Consider the following 21,893-nt stretch of genomic DNA (forward strand, 5'->3'; position numbering starts at 1 on the left):
GCGTTTTATTGGATTATTTATTTGAAGATTTTTAAGAGACACTGCACTATTTATTTGAACACTGTTTTGAGTTTTGTTGTTTTAATAAAAGCACGTTGCACTTTTTTCACTATCCCCTTGCTTCATTGTTGTGCCTCACTGTCTAGCTCATCGGTAACATTACCAACGGTGTCCGGTTCAGAGCTCCCAAAAGGCATCATCACAGTTGCCCAGCTATCTGGTAACTCTTCACTGCCACATGGTGCCTGTCTTTTCTCCTCCCTAAACTCCACCTTACAGTCTTCATTTTTCAACTTCCACCATTGCACCAATCTCCAAAATCATTCTACAGACTACTATCCTATGTTCCTTAACTCCACTTTCCCCTGCCACCACTTTGCAGTCTCCATGCTCCTTCAGACTGACTCTCCTGCATAGGATATAATCCATCTGTGTGCATCTTCCTTCCTCTTCTTTAAATACATATTAACCACCACAATGCCTATCCTTTTCGCAAAATCCACTATCATCTGACCTTCTGTATTTCTCTCCTTGACAACTTACCTACCCATCACCTCCTCATTTCCTCTGTTCCCTTCACCAACACATCCATTGAAATCAACTCCAATCACCACTCTTTCTCCCTTGGGTACACTCTCCACTACTTCATTCAACTTCACTCCAGAAATCTTCCTTCTCATACATCACTCACCCAACTTGCGGGACGTGTGCAATAAAAACATTCATTATCACACCTTCAATTTCCAGCTTCATAATCATCACTCTGTCTAAAACTCTTTAAACTTCCAAAACACTCTTGACGTACTGTTCCTTCAGGATAACCTCTAATTCAATTCTCTTCCCATCCACACCATGGTAGAATAATTTGACTCCACCTCTGATACACCTGGACTTACTCCCCTTAAACCTATACTCTGGCATGTACAGTATATTATCCTTCCTTCTCTCCATAATATCAGCTAACTCCTCTCTCTCTTTACCAGTGAGACAGCAACATGCAAAGTTCCTACCCCTCACTTCCACTCTCCTACCTTCCTCCTCTCCTCCTGCTTTTGTACACATTTACCTTATCTTCTTTTTTATTGGCCAACAGTAGCCCAATTTCCTCCAGCACCTTGTTGGCTAACAGTACTGGTGGCGGCAATTGTTAACCCAGGCCTCAACTGAGAGATGGTAGTGGAGTTTTTAACCAGATTGTTTAATGCAATCTTGGAAAGTGAGAGGATGCCTGGGGAGTGGAGAAGAAGTGTACTGGTATCAATTTTTAAGAAAAAGGGTGATGTGCAGAGCTGCAGTTAAATACTGAGGGATAAAATAGATCAGCCACAGCATGAAGCTATGGGAAAGAGTAGTGGGGGCTACGTTAAAAAAAGGAAGTGATGTTTGTGAACAGCAGTATGAGTTCAATGCAGGAAAGAGCACTACAGATGCAATGTTTGCTCTGAGGATATTGATGGAGAGGTTTAGAGAAGGCCAGAAGGAGTAGCATTGTGTCTTTGTGGACTTAGAGAAAGCATATGACAGGGTGCCTAGAGAGGAGTTGTGGTATTGTTTGAAGGGGAATTGGGAGTGGCAGAGAAGTATCTAAGAGTGGCATAGGATATGTACGATTGAAGTGTGACAATTGTGAGGTCTGCAGTAGGAGTGATGGATGTGTTCAAGGTGGAGGTGGGATTACATCATGGATCGGCTAAGAGCCCTTTCTTATTTGCAATGGTGATGGACAAGTTGACAGATGAGATTAGACAGGAGCCCCCATGGACAATGATGTTTGCGGATGATATTGTGGGCTGTAATGAGAGTAGGGAGCAGGTTGAGGAGACCCTGGAGAGGTGGAGATATGCATTAGAGAGGAGAGGAATTAAGGTCAGTAGGACCAAGACAGAATACACGTGAGTGAATGAGAGGGAGGTCAGCGGAATGGTGAAGATGCTGGCAGTAGAGTTGGTGAAGGTGAATGAGTTGAAATGCTTGGGATCAACAGTACAGAGTATTGGAGAATGTGGAAGAGAGATGAAGAAGAGAACTCAGGAGTGATTTATGACAGATGGGTACCAGCAGGAGTAAAAGGGAAGGTCTACAAGATGGTAGGGAGACCAGCTGTGTTATATGGGTTGGAGATGGTGGCACTAACCATAAGACAGGAGACAGAGCTGAAAGTGGCAGAATAAAAGATGTTAAGATTTGCATTGGGTGTGATGAGGATGGGCAGAATTAGAAATAAGTACATTAGAAGGTCAGTCCAGGTTGAACAGTTGGGAGACAAAGTCAGAGAGGCGAGATTGTATTGGTTTGAACATGTGAAGAGGAGAGATGCTGAATATATTGGAAGAAAGATGTTAAGAATTGAGCTGCCAGGTAAGACGAAAAGAGGAAGGTCTTAGATGACGAGGATGAACAGGGTTAGAAATAAGTACATTAGAGGGTCAGCTCACGTTGGAAGGATTGCAGTCAAAGACAGAGTGGTAAGATTGTGTTAATTTGGAGATGCTAAGATTAAAGCCTCCAGGCAACAGAAAAAGAGGAAGGCCTAAGAGGAAGTTTATGGAGGTGATGAGAGAAGACATGCGGGTGGTGTGTGTGATAGAGCAAGATGCAGAGGACAGGAAACTATGGAAACAAATGATCCACTGTGGTGACCCCTAAAAGGAACAGCAAAACACAAAGAAGTGTTTATAGATCTACTGCTCATTCAGGACCACTTATATGCAACAGTTATAATAGAACACCATTAATGTGCGGCACTGAGTCCTTGCCTTGCCATGAACAGTCATACCAAGGTATAGTAAGTGAAAAGATTTAACAGCCAATCAAAATTATAGGTTAATTACTTAAAAAGCAAAATTACAAACTTGAGCTGCATCTGCAAACAGAAAATAATGAGTTTTCAGCCATCTATCCATCCATTGTCTAAACTCCTAATCCAATCTGGGTTGTGTTGAGCCACATCCAGTACTGCAGCATTGGGAACAAAGTGCTAAGCAGCCAATGGATGGGCCTGCCCCATCACAGGGCACTTCCACTCACAGATTATTTATTTAAATGCTGAGATGAATGGGGCCTATCTGACATTTGGAGGCAACTAGTTCCAGTAAGACCCATTTCTTGAGACTGTAGGAAAATAAGCTCTGTATGGCAAAGAAATGTTTTGTTTTTAACTGTTCTAATTCTCTTTTGGTAATGCATGACACCTTGGTTCTTTTAAACAGAATGTAGGTGGGTGAAACATATTAAAAATGCAAAACACATACTGACATAGTATTTGTAAATTTCAGACTGATTTCAGAAACAGGAAAAATAGAACAGTTATTGACTCAAATAGCCTGTCACGAAAGACCTGCTACTGTCTATATCCATTCCTGCTGATTTATTTTGTTTTTTTTTCAGTTAAGTGAGTGTATGTTATCAATGCTTGGTAGTCTCACAAGAATGGGATAGTGGAGCACCACTCAGTCCACTGGAAAGTTTATTATCAGTGATAAAGTGACTATTAGGAAGAAGGTTCAAGCATTTATAGAAATGTCAAAAACAGCTCTATAAGTTTGAATTGCTTTAAGCGTGAGATACATAATAAGATTTGACACAGCAGATTTTTGGAGTCTTCAACTTAACTGTTTTTTAACATGCAGTGTATTTAACCACAATGATGCACTGAACTTTAAACCACAAAGTCACTGATTTGATTCCCTCCACTTACTCAATCAGCTTCAAGACTTGACTGTGTCACAAATGCAAAGTGTATAAAGATGAATTTATTCTATAAGGACACTACATGACAAAATCTTTTGATTTCATGGAAGTATAACATGCAGCACAATATTTTTTAACATGCAACTTTTTTTATAAGGTATTTTTATAAGGTATCAACCTAATCTTAACCACTCTTTGTTTTAATAGATGAGAATAGCAAATTCCTGGGAGGGACTGGCACGACGATGCAGTGCTTAGTGCTGCTAACTGACAACACAAGAATTTTGGATTCCTCCTGTATGGAGCTGGTATGTTTTCCCCATGTTTTGGGGTTTTCCCCAACTTTCCAAAGGTGTTCATGTTAGGTTAATTGGTGCCTCTCAACTGGCCCATATGAACATATCCTTTTATAAACTGGTATCGACTCCATTATTTTTTGTCTTGCATCTTATACTGCTAAAATATAGTGAACTCAGAAAGAATTCAGTCCCCTTCATGTTCTGCAAAGTTTATTCTGTTGTAGATTTAATTTTAAATAGAAAATGTGCCATTTTTGCTCATTAGCCTACACAAAATAACCCATAATGACAAACATGAAAACAGGAATGTTTGTAAATTTATCAAAAATTAAAAACTGAAATCTCTCATTCATAGAAGTATTCAATCCCTTAATTAACTACTTTGTAGAAGCACCTTTGGCAGCAATTATGGCTTTGAGTCTTTGTGTCTAAAAGCTTTGCACATCTGGATTTGAGCAATTTATCCTATTCTCTGTGACAGATCCTCCCAAGCTCCATTAGATTGGATGGGAAGCATCTGTAAACTGCCACCTTCAGGTATTTCCACAGATGTTCTATGAGATTTACGTCTGGGTTTTGGCTGGGCCACTCAGTAACATTCAAAGACTTGTCCTGAAGGCACTCTAGCAGTGCCTTGGCTATATGTTTTGGGCCATCGATGTACTGAAATATGCACTGTTACCCAGCTCTGCAGTAGTGTGCATTCTGGAGCAAGTCTTCTTCCAGGACCTCACTGTATTTAGTTACATTCTCCCTTTCCTAAATTTTGACCAATCTCTTTGTCCTTGCCACTAATAAGCACCCCGATAGCATGATGCTGCCACCACCATGCTTCACTTTAGGGATGGTATTAGGCTGGAGATTAGCAATGCCAGGTCTTTGTCATACATAGTGCTTGAAGTTCTACCCAAAAAGTTACATTTATGGTTCATCAGACCAGAGAATATTTTCCTCATTCTCTCAGAGTCCTTTAAATGCTGTTTGGCCAACTTGAAGTGGAAGTTAGCCACTTTGATTTGAAAGAGTGCTTCTGAGATGGTTATCCTTCTTACAGGTTATCCCATCTCAGCAGAGGACTTCTGAAGCTCTGTTAGAGAGACCTTTGGGATTTTAGTGACCTTCCCGACCAAGTCCTTTCTTGCTTGGTTACTCAGTTTGTCCAGATGGACAATTCATGGAGAAGTCCTGATGGTTCTAAACCTCTAGCATTTCACAATTATTGAGGTCACTGAGCTCATGGGAACACTAAAAAGCTTTAGAAATGTTGTTATACCCCTGGCCTCATCCGTGCCTCACTACATTATTTTTTGTCTATCTATCTATCTATCTATCTATCTATCTATCTATCTATCTATCTATCTATCTATCTATCTATCTATCTATCTATCTATCTATCTATCTATCTATCTATCTATCTATCTATCTATCTATCTATCTCATAGAGGTCTACAGAGAGTTTTGTTCTGACACACAGGGTGAATTTTGGAACCTTATATACACAGCTGTGTGCCCTTCTAAAGGATGTCCAATCAATTCTGTTTTCACCAACCAAGTTCAAGACACATCTCAAGGATACTTAAAGCAAACAGGATGTACCTGACCACAATGTGAAGTGTCACACCAAAGGATCTGAATATGAGAGATTTCAGTTTTTGATTTTAAATGCTTTTGTAAACGTTTCTAAAAACATGTCTTCATTTTGTCATTATGAGTTACAGAGAGCTGATTGGTGAGCAAAAGTTGCAAATCTATTCATTTATAATTAAATCTACAATACAATAAAATGTGCAGAAAGTGAAAAGGTCTGAAAACTTTCTGAATCCACTGTACTGGTATCCTTAAACCCTGATCTGTATAAATGGGTTAGCAAATGAATGGATAGTTATTTCTGTTATAGTCCATTGCAAGATTGGTTCGGTGCTGCCAAGTTCAGCTCTGCTCCCTCTGATTGTAATTAAAAGAGTAAAAAAATGATTGAACATTTCTTGGAAAATACAATACCATGTACTTAACTGGTACATTTTGTATATGTGCCATTCATTTGTGCACTGAATTAACTATGTTTCACAGTAAAACTCTTAATGCTCTTCTATCACTCATTAAATCATTGATAATAACCTTCTAATCCTGGCGGTGGGCTCTACAAGTCCATTTCTACGGATCTAATGAACTCTGATAATGTCCATTCAGTGGGTGACTACAAACCGATTGGGTGTCCTCTGTCTGAGCAGGGGATTACACTTGTGACTGATGGCTTGACTAATGCCATGGCATTTTACACAGCTCATCACATCCCTGTCAATGCCTCAGATGTTCTGCATTTTATGTTTTGTGTACTTTCATTCACCTTTCAGGTGGGTATTTCACCCTAGGCCCTGAGTACCAGGCAGACACTTGTTTGTTCCTTTCAATTGGACGTCCACTGACTCACAATTATCATAAACAAGGACGGCGTTCTGTCACTTTCTTCTTACCTGGTCTGCCATGTGGGAGTGCACCGTGGAGATAGCCTTTCAGGGTTACAGGATTAACATGCAAACACTTAAAAAATTCATTCAACATCAAGACCACCCCTTACCGCCCAGTCCCCATTCTCTTTGCAACTCTTTAGTTTATGCCAAGGCTCTCTGCACTTTTTTTGCATCATCACTTGCGTCTGCCCTCGTGCATGCAGTCCGCCCGTGGTCTCGGTAGAAATTGCAAATCCCAACGGAGTGTGTCGGATCGCCCAAGCTGCAATTAGAGCCGCCGAGAGAGCAAGGGGTAAGTGACACGGAGATTGCAGGCTTCGCATATGTGAACGAGAAAAGCGAAGGTGGGAGGCAATGGGAGGGGCCAGACTCGCGAGGGGCAAGAAAAAAAATCCCTCCGATGAATTCTCTCTCTCTCCTGCTCAACAGAGCCTGGAACTAACAACAGCAGAGAGAGAGAGAGACGAGGGAGGTGGGGGCACTCCGAGAGAGAAAGAGAGGCGGGCACGGAGAGGATGAGCTTTTGCTCACAGCTGCCAGCAGAGCATCTCAAAACACTAAAAAAGAGGATTTCTCCTTCTTTTTTTGTTGGTCGTGTTTGCCCCCACATTATTTGCTTCACCCCCGCCTTACCAGAACTCACCATCACGATCACAAGTAGCAGCAGCAACAGCAGCAGCAGCAGCGGCGGCAGCACCACCACCTCTCCACCCACTGCTTTTCTTTCTCGGGTTATTTCCCCGCAGCCTGGCAGACGTACAGATGCTCAGTCGGAGAGAGCCAAATTGGTAGAGGAGGCGAAGGAGGCAAGCGGCATCTCTAGTAAGTTTGTGTCTTTTTTAGTCATTTAACTTGGTGGGGTTGGGGGCGGGGGGTTACAGGCGTCATAACAGCACTAGAATGTGGGTTTGGGTGCCCTTTTCAGCACCGCAGGCTTTTTCACTCTTGCTTCCAGACTGGTTTGTTTTGGACAGGGGAGCCAATGACATTTATCAGGCAGGCCAGGGTGCAAACTCTATGAAAAAATCTTTCATTTTCTTTTAGCATGAAGCCCCCTGCAGCGCTCGTGTTGCGTGTTTGATTTCCAGTCAGCGTGTGACAGGTTGCACTCAGCGAAGTAGCTGGTGTTGCACTCACCTCGCCGTGTGGACAGAAGTGAACGCGCAGCCTGCTGCTGCTTCTCGACGTACGCGCGTTGCACGTTGCAGGAGTCTGCATGTCTAGGTGATGCTGGGTGGGCTTGTACCCGTTTGGATGGGCTGATGCTGGCCTGTCCACAGTAGGGGTTTTGCAGTGAGTGAACGGACTTTGCGTTGTATACCCCTCTTCAACGGGTATCTTTATCCCAGCGCTCTGCTGCTGTGCGAAAAGTGTGTGGGTGTTCATATTGGTGAGAATGTGGGAGGGGGTGGGGGGTGTTGCGCACAGGTCTGTGCATTAATGTGAAATACTGGAGAAGCAAATACTCCACACAAACACGGTGAAATGTTCTCTTTTTGCTGAATATTTTTTGGAAACGCCAATCTTCCGTCATTTAGAAATGAGAAATGCTATTTACAGCATAACCAGCCATGTGTCTTCTATTTGCCTAAATTGCTTAGTTAAACTGCTCCGGCGTTCAAAACATGCCACAGGATCTCAGGTGGTTTCCGGCTGTTGGCATCAGTTACCTAGAAGTCAAGCATTCCCTATCTCCTACCAAGGGTTTGTGCCAAGCTCCATTGTGAGACTTTTGGACTGGCCAGTTGAGCTAACCTGTCCAAAAGCAGAACTGCACCGGCATATTAACAGGTTTACTAGAATGCCACTTGCCAACTCCTCCATGCCTTGACCCCACAGCTGCAGATAGCATTTGCATTTAATGGGTTTCACGCCATCACATCAGGAAGTCCTCTAGAGATTTGCTGCTGCTTTTTTTGTGTATGAAGAGTGTAACATGAGGATCGGTTTTAATGGTTGTTTACCAAACATCCTTGGTTTTGTGGAGCTGTGCCCATAGTAGATCACCAGAAAATATACGAATTTTAACCTCAGAATGTCCTATATGGTCCAATTTTGAAAAAAAAAAAACAGGGCAAAGATAAGAAAGTCAAACCCTTCTATCCTCTATCCTTCCATTTAGGTAAAAATCTGAGTTATTGTCACACCTGCTTCCCAATGCTGTGTTCTATGGAGTTAAATATTCATGTCAGCCATTGACTTTTGTCTTTATGCGTGAATTTTTCACTGATTTATATTAAACCTATGTCTTTGGAAGAGTCCTGACTTTGTGTGCACAGGTGGTTGTTTTTTCATGTAAAGAACTGTTAGTTTTAACAGTGTATAAGGTGACACAAAAAACATGCAACCTCCTTGATTATACTTTTTTGTTTATATACATGGTGTAAAAAAGGTATGCATCATTTTAAGAAACTAAAAACTCATTACAAATTTGAGAAAATATATTTGGAAATGTAAAGAAATAACTTTTAATATATATGGAGAACTTGAAAAAATGCTCATATGGTCTGCCATTTGCTTCTGTTTGTTGCCAACACCAGTGACCTGCTACAACACATGATGTTTGTCATGTAGCTGCCATGGTAGCCGTGCTGTTTACATTTTATATTGTAATTTGATTTTAGCAAACAGCATCATCCTTTATCTGCTTTCCAAACTATCTGAATATATTTAAACTCCAATAAAATCACATGATTAAAATTATGTCTATGTGAAAATGAAACTGGTATGCAAAAATATGGACATATATCGCTATATTCTACAGCCCTTGGAGTTTTTTTTTTGTTTTTTCTGTCCACCCTGGCCATCGGACCTTACTTATTCTATGTTAATTAATGTTGAGTTATGTTTATTTTTTATTGTGTCTTCTATTTTTCTATTCATTTTGTAAAGCACTTTGAGCTACATTTTTTTGTATGAATATGTGCTATATAAATAAATGTTGATTGATTGAAAAAGTATATACATCTTTGTAAGTCATTCACTATTTATAACTATATGCATGGTGATGGAGTGTCATACTTGTTGTGCCCTGCTGTCTTGGCATCAGTTGCTATGAAGTGTCTGTGTTCTGTGCAGTGATTTCCAGTAAGAATTTCTATTAGGTTCAACATGTGTTATTTTGCAACAGATGTAGTATTGTTTTTATTTCTTGTGATAATCATTGCTTATTACTCTTGAGTTTTCCAGAAGTTTATTTATTGCTTGCAAAAAAGGTGTTAGTATATTTTATTGAAAGTAGATGAATTAAAAAGTTATGCTTGTTCTTGTCTTGCTCCCTTAAGACCTGTATATTCTGCACACTAGCACTTTATATTGATGTATAACACTTTAATAATTTGTAGTTCTTTCATAAAAAATGAATGGTTAAACTTTTAAAAATATCCATACATTAACATTTTTATCAGAACCTTGATTAAAGATCCTTGTTTATGCTAAGAGAGAGCTGAATATGTTTGTATAAACTAAGTAGCCTTTTCTTTGTTCAAGTGTAGTGAAATTTAACCATCATTTGATCTCAGTAAACAGCCTCCATTAATGTCATCATGCAAAATGTTTTGCACATATTCAGCTGGTCTTCTTATATCGTGAGTAATTTGTGTCACTGTCACAGTAGTTCTTGTACAAGATTTCACATTGACATTTGGTGTATGAATGGCTATTACAGTATGTCATTGTTTACAAAGTTTCATCGCTTTTTAATTTTTTGAAAATGATGGCACCACACCGTACTGCTGTATACCCTCACTCAATATTTTCTTCTGACTGAATATTCTATGTAGCACTGATCTAGTTTGAAGATAACAAGTTAGTCTAAGTTCACCTCTGGATTTGAGCTTGGTTTGGTGTGCTGGTAAAGCATTGGCAAAATAAACAATAATAACACTGTTTGAGACCATCCTCCCACATCTGAAAGTTGGGTTATTTATTCTAAATTGGCTCGATTTGAGTGTGAGTGTGTGTACATGTGTGAGAGTGACGATGGATGGACATATCAGTTTGGGCAATTTGTCTCATGCATGGTGCTACTGGGATAGGTCCAGCCCTCCTGTGACACTGAATTGGTTACATAGATTTAAGAATATGTACGCAAGTTATGTCTAGGAGGTGATCTGAACAGAGAATTCCACTTAAAAGAAAAGTTAGTGAAGTCCAGTGGTGCCTTCGAGTTTGTTTCAGAGATTATTTTATATTGATTATAGCTTATTAAAAGTCATAACCTATGGAATCGCACAGAAACTCAAGTAGGAATATGCAAATCAAAACTCTGTGATTTGTGTTGGCCAAGCTTGTAATGCAAAACACCTGCACTTTGGTGCTGTAGCATGTCATCATCTGAGGTCAACCCCCTGGCATCACCATGGAATTTGGCAACACCTCTTCCCTGAATTGCAAATTCAGCCAGAGGGTTAATTACCATTCCCATTACTCTTGGTGATGTAACCATTAATTAGACCGACAGACCCGGCAGTAGAAGGTTCCTGAGTAATTTGGCAGACCTTAAAGTAAGGCAGAAAGCCAACTCTTTGCTCCCAACTGGCAAAGCACAGTTTCATTGGCTGTTTCTTTCCCATGTGGTCAGCTCTTATAGTTGGCATCCAGAAATACCCAGCTGGTCAAACCACTCTCGCTAAGCTGCACAGATCTCACAGTGCACCTTAAAATATCTGATTCACTTTATATTGTAAATGTGAATAAAAAAAATCGTACAGATTTATAGATTTTGCAATAGAGATAACTAAACTCAAGATAGTCTCCTGCAATCTACTTCCAATAAGGATTAGTCTAAAATTCTAATTTATTTAATGCTTTGCAGACGATTAGGACAAATGGAAAGCCTGCTTTAATGCACTTTACAAATTTTAACCTTCCTGAAACCTTCAACACAGGACAAGAAGCATCAGCAAAATTCTAAAGTAGAAGGCCCATTCAGTCAGTGCCTTTAAATTATTTCCAGCCTGCTGTCACAATCCCAGCTATGCTGTGAAAAAAGCTTCTGAGAAAACGAGCTGATGCACCTTCACTTTGATTCCTCTCATAAATATATTCTAATTTCACTCCTTTAATGGCTTTCTGTTCCTGTCCTCTATACCTGGCTTATGCACACGCATTTAAAATGAATGATATAATTGTAAGATATTCTATACACCTCAGTCACATCTCCGCTTCACTTGCCAAGGCGCTTGCAGTTTGTAAAGAAGCTGTATGTTTTCCAGTTGAATCAGCTGTGTATTGTCAAATTTCTGAAGGTGGTAGCTTTGTGCTTGTAATTGTATGAGTAGGGGGGTGCATTCATTTTCTTGTCTCAGTGTAATAGAAGACAGAAGAATTCAGAGCAAACACAAAGCTCCCTTCCGCCCAACTATAAAATCTTTAATGGTAAAAATCTACAAACAATTTACCCAGTAATGAAAAAACAATAAGATTATTCGGTCATTTCATCTTAAGTTATTCTTTGATCAATTTAGCCAAGCTCCATTACACAAATACCTTTTTTCTTATTGTATTGGATTTTCCAGTACTTTCTTCATATGTCTCAGATGGTTTATCAGTCTTTAATAAGATCCAAAGAAGTACTATTATATTAAACATGCAATGTAGAGGACTAATCTAAAACACAGCCACAGTATCGAAAAGCAGAAAACCTTACCCTATCATATTTAAAGTTTTCTTCTTCTTTCACAAGTTTCTTACATATGCTTTCCATTCTGTCAGAAACTGAATGTACAAACATAATGAAGGCATAATTCCAAATAAATGAAAAGGATACAGTATGTGTAGAGCACGTAGTGGACTGGCACCCTGTCTGGGACTGCTTCCTGCCTTGTGTTCAGGGTTACGTGACTCTTAAATGTGAAAAGTTTGTTATTTTAAGAAATGTGCCACAGTGATTAGTGCTGCTGTTTCACACTTGCAGGGACCTTGGTGTAATCCTTGTCCTGCTCTCCATTTGTGCAAAGTTTTCATGTTCTCCCTATATCATTTTTTTTTTCATGTTTTCCAGTTTTCTCTACCAAAATGGTAAACATTTCAGTATTACTGCATAACATGTAAAAAGTAATTCAGAAAATGAATTTACAGTTTATATGATCATATGTATACCATTTAATCTTGTTATGCATTTTATCTTAAAATACAGATTTAGTTATTTATCCATCCATAGATTTTTTCACCTCACTTTTTTATTATAGACTAATAATAATCACTCTGGGCCAATTTGAAGTCACCAGTTACACAAACTTGCATGTGATTGGGATATGAGGCAAAACTGGAGTGGACTGAACACTTCTGTGGATGATAAATGTCTGTGCCAACATTCAAGAAAACGTGGAAACTCCATAAATAAAATGACTGGGATGGGAATCAAACTCATCTCTGTTTGCCTCTGAGACAAGGGCATTAACTTCTGTGACATTTTGTCAGACAGTGCACTGTTTATATGCTATAACAAATTTTAAATTATGTCAATTCATCTATTTTTTAAGCCTACTTGTCCCAGGCTCAGGGAGGCAAGAATCAATCCAGGGCAATGTGCCCCACACTCACTTGCACTGTACAACAAAACTAAATATAACTCAATACATTGTGTTTTTAATTAATTAAAAAGAAAACTGTGCTCAAAGCACAGCATTTTTAGCATTTTTAATTTTAGAATTTTACTTCTTAACATGACATTTCTTTTTTAAAACCAGTAACCAACAATGACTCATTACCATAGAAATGTAAATGTCACACTTGATTAATTATATTGTATCACATTCTTTATATACCCACATATGTCTGTCTAAGCACTGGGCACAAGGCAGGGGCCAGCTCTCATGAGAAACCACACCTGTCTCAGAGTGTGACCATTTAGTCACCAATTTACCTGCAATAGGGTCACTATTGTCATATGTTTTTGAATGTGCTAATCAATGATTAATGCACATTTTTAGGTTGTTAGCCACAGGGGATGCACAAGCCAGTGTGTTTCTTTATGCCATTCCCAAGCCTGGATAAATGGGGAGGATTACGTCAGAAAGGGTATCCGGTGTAAAATTTTGCCAGATCAATATACAGACAACAAGACGGATCCATACCAGATCAGTCGATGCCCGGGTTAGCAATGGCTGCCACCAGTACTGTTAGCCAACAGGGTGCTGGAGGAAATTGGGCTACTGTTGATTGAAGAAGAAAAAGAAAGGGAATGCGTTCCCGGAGACAAGGAGAGAGGAGGAAGGTAAAGATAGTGGAAGTGAGGGTAGGAACTTTGAATGTTGACAGTATGACTGGTAAGGAGAGAGAGTTAGCTGATTTGATGGAGAGAAGGAAAGTTGATATATTGTTCATTTAAGAGACCAGATGGATGGGGAGTAAGGCTAGGTGTATCCAAGGTGGGGTCAAATTGTTCTATTATGTTGTGGATGGGAGGATAAATGGGGTAGGGGTTATCCTGAAGGAATAGTAAGTATGTCAAGAGTGTTTTGGAGGAGAAAAAATTGTCAGACAGAGTGATGATTATGAAGCTAGAAATTGAAGGCGTGATGATGAATGTTGTTAGTGCACACATCCCGCAAGCTGGGCGTGCGATGGATGAGTAAGAAGATTTCTAGAGTGAGTTGGATGAAGTGGTAGAGAGTGTACCCAAGATAGAGAGAGAGTGGTGATTGGAGCAGATTTTCAATGGATGTGTTGCTGAAGGGAACAGAGAGGATGAGGAGGTTGATAAGTAGGTATAGTGTCAAGGAGAGGAAAGAAGAAAGTCAGATGATAATGGATTGCGAAAAGGCTGGGCATGGGTTTGGTGAATATGTACTGTATTTTAAGAAAAAAAGATGAATGCAGGGAGACATATAAGAGTAGAGGAAGACACACACAAGTAGATTATATCCTTTGCAGGAGGGTCAGTCTGGAGGAGACTGGAGACTCCAAAGTGGCTGCAGGGGAAAGCATTGTTAGGCAGCATAGGACGGTGGTCTGTAGGATGACGTTAGATATCAAGAAGAGGAGAGAGAGAGGGTAAAGTTAAGGATCAAATGGTGTAAGTTGAAAAAGGAGGACTGCAAGGTTCAGTTCAGGGAGAATGTAAGACAGCACTGGGTGGTAGTGGAGAGTTACCATACAGCTGAGCTATTACAGCAGAAGTGTTAAGAGAGACAGGTAGAAGTGTACTTGGTGTGACATCTGGACAAAGGAAGGAGGACAGGATTGGTTAGACTGAGAGACCGAGCTAGTAAAGATGTGCAGAAGGTTATGGTGATAAAGGATAAGGATGGAAATGTACTTACAGGTGACGAGAGTGTGTTGAGCAGATGCAAAGAGTACTTTGACAAGTTGATGAATGAAAAAGAATGAGGGAGAGAAAAGGTTGGATGACGTGGAGACAGTGAATCAGGCAGTGCAACAGGTTAGCAAGGAGGAAGTAAGGACAGCTATGAAGAGGATGAAGAATGGAAAAGAGGTTGGTCCAGGTGACATACCTGTGGAAACATGGACTTGTTTAAGAGATAATGTCAGTGAAATTTTTAACCAAATTGTTTAACGCAATCTTGGAAAGTGAGAGGGCTGAAGAGTGGAGAAGAAGTACTACTTCCAATCTTTAAGAATAAGGGGGATGTGCATTAGGTTTAGTCACTACAGAGGAAAAAAACTGATGAGCCGAAAAAATTGATGAGCCACAGCATGAAGTTATGGGAAAGAGTAGTGGCAGCTAAGTTAAGAAGGAAGGTCATGGTTAGTGAACAGTAGTGTGGTTGCATGCCGAAAAAGAGCACTACAGATGTGATGTTTGCTCTGAGAGTGTTGATGGAGAAGTATAGAGAAGGATAGAAGGAGTTGCTTTGTGTCTTTGTGGACCTAGAGAGGAGTTGTGGTGTTGTATGAGGAAGTTAGCAGTGGCAGTGAAGTATGTAAGAGTGGTCCATGATATGTATGAGGGAAGAGTGACAGTGGTGAGGTCTGCAGTATGATGCATTCAAGATAGAGATGGGATTACATCAGGGATTGGCTCTGAACCCTTTCTTATTTGCAATGGTGATGGACAGGTTGACAGATGAGATTAGTTAGGAGTCCCCATGGACTATGATGTTTGTAGATGACATTGTGATATGTAGCGAGAGTAGGGAGCAGGTTGAGGAGAACCTGGAGAGGTGGAGATATGCTCTAGGGAGGAGAGGAATAAAGGTCAGTAGGAACAAGACAGAATACATGTGTTTAAATGAGAGGGAGGTCAGAGGAATGGTGAGGATGCAGAGAGCAGAGTTTGCAAAGGTGGAGAAGTTTAAATTCTTGGGAACAACAGTACAGAGTAAAGGGGATTGTGGAAGAGAGGTGGAGAAGAGAGTGCAGGAAGGCTAGAGTGGGTGGAGAAGAGTGTCAGAAGTGATTTGTGACAAATGTGAAAGGGAAGGTCTACAAGACAGTAGTGAGACCAGCTATGTTGTATGGCTTGGAGACGGTGGCATTGACCAATAAACAGGAGGCAGAGCTGTAGGTGGCAGAGTTGAAGATGCTAAGATTTGCATTGGGTGTGACGAGGATGGACAGAATTAGAAATGAGTACATTAGAAGGTCAGCTCAGGTTGAACGGTTGGGAGACAAAGTCAGAGAGGTGAGATTGTGTTGGTTTGAACATGTGAAGGTGAGAGATGCTGAGTATATTGGAAGAAGGATGTTAAGGATGGAGCTGCCAGGTAAGATGAAAAGAGGAAGGTCTTAGAGGAGATTTATAAATGTGGTGAGAGAGGATGCTCAGGTGGTGGGTAAAACAGAGCTAGATGCAGACGACAGGAAGATATGGAAAAAGATTATCTGCTGTGGCGACCCCTAATAGGAGCAGCCAAAAGAAGAAGAAGAGAAGAAGAAGAGGAGAAGAAAACCTGTAGACTGTGTGAAAAAATAAAAAATATATATCTTTAAAGTCCAATGAGAGGCAAACTAGGCTGAGAACTGAACTGAACTGAGTGAGGCAGTATCACTATTCACTGTGTCAACCCCTTAAAGAGCCTTCATTAGTTTAATAATATAGCAGGCTTAAAAAGCCAGTTCTATTAATTTACATTCTTTATTGGCAAGGGTAATATACTGTAAGGCCAGCAATAGACACTTACCCTATAGATGTAGTACTGCTGGGATAATCTCTGGTTTCTTGTAACCCCAAAACTGAGTTAAGCAGGGTCAGAAGATGGAATGGTTAAAGTGTAATGTATTTCAGGGTTGCTTCCTTCCTTCTGCTTGATGCCATTCAAATAGGTTCTTTATCTCACAACATATATACTATATAACCTTGTGCATAAGGAAATGTATATGCAATTAATATAACCGTATATATATATGTATATTTTGTGAATAGAATTACACAAGCCACTTTGAAATGTTGAGACTCCAACTAGGTTTCCTCTTTTAATTGGCACAAAGCAACAAACAAGAACTGTGCTTATTGGCACTAACAACAGAAAATAATGTCACATTGGCTGGCTAAAAAGAAAAGGGTTCCTCTTAGGGAGGTTTACAATTAGTATAGGAGCCTGCTTCAGGTCCCGTTCTGGTCCAAAAAGCAGACAACTTTCCTGGTGAATATTGGGTTTTTATTGAGCCTTGACTGGAAGGGTGTGACCAGCCTTGAGCACTGTGATCGGTTTTCTGCACCTGTTGGCTTTTTTGAGGAGCGGGTTGAAAGGGAGACACCATTATATTTCCGTCATATATAAAACCTTCTATGCAAAGAAATATGTATTTTTATTTGAAATTTGAAAAACATTTTGAGTACGCTTTAACATTTAAGTCTGTCCTGCTAAGCATGTTATCACGACTGTCATTAGGAAAAATAAATATAAGGCACATGTGTCATTGAGATTAACATTTTGAACAAAATATTGTTATGTTATAGAGAGTCAAGTCAATTTTGAAAAGTAAATTATGTTCCATAACTAACCTGGGAAATAAACTTCACACTGTCAATGTTGGTTGGAACTGAAACGTGTTGGCCTGCCATATAATCCAAAGACAGAAGGACTTTATAATGAAAGAGATAACCAGATGCCGAGCTTAGGTGCTGAATTGTACACTTGTTTGCTTTGTAAAGCACCTTTGGAAGTTGTACTATGTGAAGTATGCTATAATTGATTGATTATCTTGACCTTGTTTTTTTTTAATCCTGCACTCATGGAGCTCTCATTTTAATTCAGTTGCCTTTTCTTCCTTGCTTTGCTGGTTAGCCCTAAACTATTAATGTAACTTAAATAGGAAATTAAGCAAAAGCAGATCCAAGTAGAACTACATAGAGCAAATTGAATATCGGCTCCTTTTGCACATTTCTTCGCGTAACGCTTATGTCGAGTTTTGTAATTTCACAGAACAAGCGGTTTGTAATTGATCAAGATGTCAGACAATAAACAGAAGATTAAATTATCACGAGGAGCTGATGAAAACCCTACAGAGACATCACATGAACCAGAAAAGACTCTAAAGCTTTACTTTGCCACAAAACAATGTATCATGAGCATCATTTGCTCCATTTATTAAAATATAGTACATTTCCTATTCATTAATCTTACAGAATGTGTGAGGTCTGTAGAACCTGTCAGAGAAATTCCATGGGCAAAAAGATAGCAATGTGTTAACTTTATGAGTGGTCACACTAATGATTTGAATTCAGATGCAGGATGATAGTAAATTAGGGTGTTGGGGGTCTATAGCCTGGCGAAGTCTAGGACTGTTTCCACTGCCTTTTGTCTTCTAAGGCCAAGAAGGCATTTTCACTCAGCAAGTGTAACTGAGAGGCCCCATTAAAGTAATACTCCATGCAAAATTATATTTTTTTCAATGCAACTCAGCCAGTCTAGTTTGTAGTGATGATCAAGAAACATGTACATTCTCATATTTTCATGCAGATCGGAGCTAACCTGATTTTTTTCATCAATATAAGTGGCTGGAGACTAATGCCTGACAACAGCTGAACAATTGAAAAATATTCATGAAGAAAATGTCATGTTTCTCGTTTTGCTTAATCTACATTAAGTCCTCAACTCGTATACTCAAAACATGACCCTGTGTGAAAGGATTCTGGGTTGTGGGCTAATTTTGTTTTACTGTAGGAATCAATTTAACAATATTTTAGCAAAAAAATGCATGTATTTTGCACATTTTCAGTGGAATCACTACAAACCATCCATTCATTTTCCAACCCGCTGATTTCAAACACAGGGTCATGGGGGTCTGCTGGAGCCAATCCCAGGCAACAAGGCAGGAACCAATCCCGGGCAGGGTGCCAACCACCTGCAGGACACACACAAACATATTTGGAATCACCAATCCACCTAACCTGCATGGGAGGAAACCCACACAGACACTGGGAGAACATGCAAACTCCACGCAGGGAATACCCGGGAAGTGAACGTGGGTCTCCTAACTGCGAGGCAGCAGCACTACCTCCGTGCCGCCCTCACTACAAACCACATGGAGTAAATAACAATTAAAAAATATAATTTTTGGGAGGAGTTATTCTAAGTGGCTACAATGGACTGTAAGCTTAGCTACTGTTTTAATAAGCAGGGAGCCTTTAATGCCATGGGTGCCACCCCTCACAACTTCTCACTGCTTCTGCTATTTCATAATATTACCATCTAAGTTCTTTATAATGGAAAAAAACATCATTTTTTTAAAATAACGTGAAATGTCCCATTGTGCCTGCGAGAGTTGTTTAAAAACTCTGCCTGGTTCCAGTGATGCAGTGTAACGGTAGGAAATGGTAGGAGGGTGCTACATCAATCTGTTCATGCTTCTGGCTTTTTTGTCATTGTAGGCGATGACTACAGTTCCCCAACAGATCAGATGTCCATTTCAGCAAGTATCACTAATTTCCCTTAAAAAATGACAGAATTAGTGTGATTACAGAGTGTTGTTAATCAAGGGGCCACTACAAGATAGTATGAAGCTTTCATTTTATGTATGTAGTTCGTTTGAGACCCCATACCTTTTGAGCATTGTTTAGAATAACTTGGACATTGTTTTAACATTTTGAGTCCTATTCATTTGAAATGAGCGTTGTTAGCCTACAGTTTGGTAATAGTTTTAGGCTCCAATATGCAAGGCTTTATTTTATTTTATTCTATTCTTTTTCTTGGGTGGCTATTTTGATATTGATTTTTAAAATATTTTGTATACTGCCTTCAATAGATTCTCATTAAGAAAGAAACAGAAAGAAACGCCCCTGAGAAACTGAATTCAGGAGTGATGGAATTATGTGAAATATATATATATATTTCTTTCAACCAAAATAATGTCTTATTATCACATTGTCATCTTCTCCATCTCAAAATTTATTTAAACCAGTATTTATCACATTTGTTTATCAGATGCTGAAAAACATTTTGCAAACATTGCTGAAATCCTGCATTTTCAGGTTTAAATGGCTTCTGAGGTTTTATGTATTTCAAGATTTTCTAATTCTACTTGCTGCCAGTACTAAGCAGAAAACTTTTTACTAGGCTTAACCTGCTTCTCCCTGTTGCAGTTTCAACTACACATTAATTTTGTCCCAGATATACATATAGCTGATGCCTCTCTCAGTTGCTAACAAAAGCTGTCCTTACTAACCTGGCCCTTTCACTTCTGTCTTCACAAGCCACGTAAAGTCTATGCCTTACTCACTGTGCATCGCACTCAACTTCTTCATCAGTTTTTTATTCTCTCTATCTTGGGACCACTGCAACTCCATTTTGGTTAGAATATCAGCAACTACTATCCGACGTATTCAAGTCATCCAAAATATACGTAAATACCTTACTACTCCCACACTACTCCTCTGCTTGTTTCACAGTAATGGTTTTCAGTTGCTGCTGTTATCTAATTCAAAATGCCCACACTGATCTCTAGTTCTGCTCCTCACTATTTCCAGCATCTGGTCTCTCTGATTTATCCATTCTGTTTCCATTACAGTTTATAAAAAGTGTTTCCTTTTGTCTAGACGCATTAAACATGCCTATCAGTTTTTCATCTAATGCTGTGGAATGAAATTTTCAAGATAGTCTAAAGCTCCCCCATGTCTAGTGATGTTCAGATGTCCTTTGAAGATGCTTGTACTTATGAAGGATGTTCTAAAAATAATGAGCATATGAAGTTTACAATGCAATAGCAGTATAAATACAAAATCATTACATGCCAATGAATCTGTATACCTCTGTCTATTCCCTTAAACCTGTTCTCCTACAAAATTCACATTTTGTATGATGCATTATTGAAATGGCTCTAGACACTTGAAGATCCTCTCGGGTTATAACTTTTTTTCCAACTTTATGTAAATGGTGATGCATTGCTTTCTGGATTACTTGATTTCAGTTGCAGTTTTTTATCTTGGTAAAGCCAACCTTGTAGGCGACCATTGCATGGCTAATTGTCAGTACCTATATTCACATCTGTAGAACGTATCACCTGACACTTTTTTGTAGTACATGCCACTATGACAGTAGTATATGTGTGTATGAATGTCAACCCTGGGGATTTTTTCCTGGACAAAGAAACTCCAGTCACAGCACTTTGTCAAAATCTCATGTTCTCGTCAGCCATTTTCTTTTATTAAACTGTGAATACTTAGTTGATGCAGGCCACAAAATTCTTCACTGATGTGTATGATGATAGATAGAAATTACTTGTTGCAGCATATTTTATTATTTTCAGGCATTTTTTGATGATTCTTTATCTCTTTTGCTATGATCCCATCTGAAGCTTAAAGCTTAACCTTTCCTACATTCAGCTCTTGCATTTCTAATCAGTTGTTAACCTTTCAGATTAATCTTCCATTGTTGATATTCTGCTAGTTTGTTGCTAAGTCCTGCAGCACTAATATTTTCATAATTTACATAACAACTATGTTTCTCAGACATTTTGACACAGTTTTCACACTTTAACATGTTGCATCTATTTCTATTTTCTTAGTGTCAAGTGAAATATCAAGAAAATGTTCTTGACAGTAAAGAAATCAGACCTGGGATGGCGCGGGGGGCAGTGGCCATTTGGTTTTAGGGAGTGTGGGTGTGTGTAAATGGGCCCTGAGACCCCCGGTCTTGGCTGAATTCCCACCTTGCTGAAAATGGACCCTGCTAACCCTGGCATGGGTGAGCAGGTTAGAAAATGGATGGATGACTTCAAGTAAAATTTTTTTTAATTATTATTATTATTACTAGCTCTAGATTAGACAGACAGACAGACAGACAGACAGACAGACAGACAGACAGACAGACAGACAGATAGATAGATAGATAGATAGATAGATAGATAGATAGATAGATAGATAGATAGATAGATAGATATTTGTCACCAGGAAGAAATTTTGCTTTTTAAAGAAGCTCAATAAATAAATGTTGTTGTATTATGGAGTCTTCTGGAGATCTCTGTTTATTAGCTCAGCAGTGCTACTAACCAAAACAAAGAAAAATAATAATTAGGCAGTGGAATT

The 21,893-nt window shown here is 39.4% G+C and overlaps 1 protein-coding gene across 2 annotated transcripts in view; it reads left to right on the plus strand.

Moving 5' to 3' along the window:
* Positions 1-6,736: 6,736 nt before the first annotated feature.
* lrrn2 (leucine rich repeat neuronal 2) overlaps positions 6,737-21,893 on the plus strand; it is a 184,889-nt gene continuing 169,732 nt past the window's right edge. Inside the window, exon 1 of one of the 2 annotated variants that reach the window (XM_039749113.1) lies at positions 6,737-6,752. The gene's annotated coding sequence lies outside the window, so the exon portion shown is untranslated. Of the gene's footprint in view, positions 6,753-6,885; positions 7,283-21,893 lie in introns of those variants that run through there. The other variant, XM_039749112.1, reaches the window with a different exon arrangement.

This window comes from Polypterus senegalus, chromosome 3 (genome assembly GCF_016835505.1).
Source record: "Polypterus senegalus isolate Bchr_013 chromosome 3, ASM1683550v1, whole genome shotgun sequence".
NCBI lineage: Eukaryota > Metazoa > Chordata > Cladistia > Polypteriformes > Polypteridae > Polypterus > Polypterus senegalus.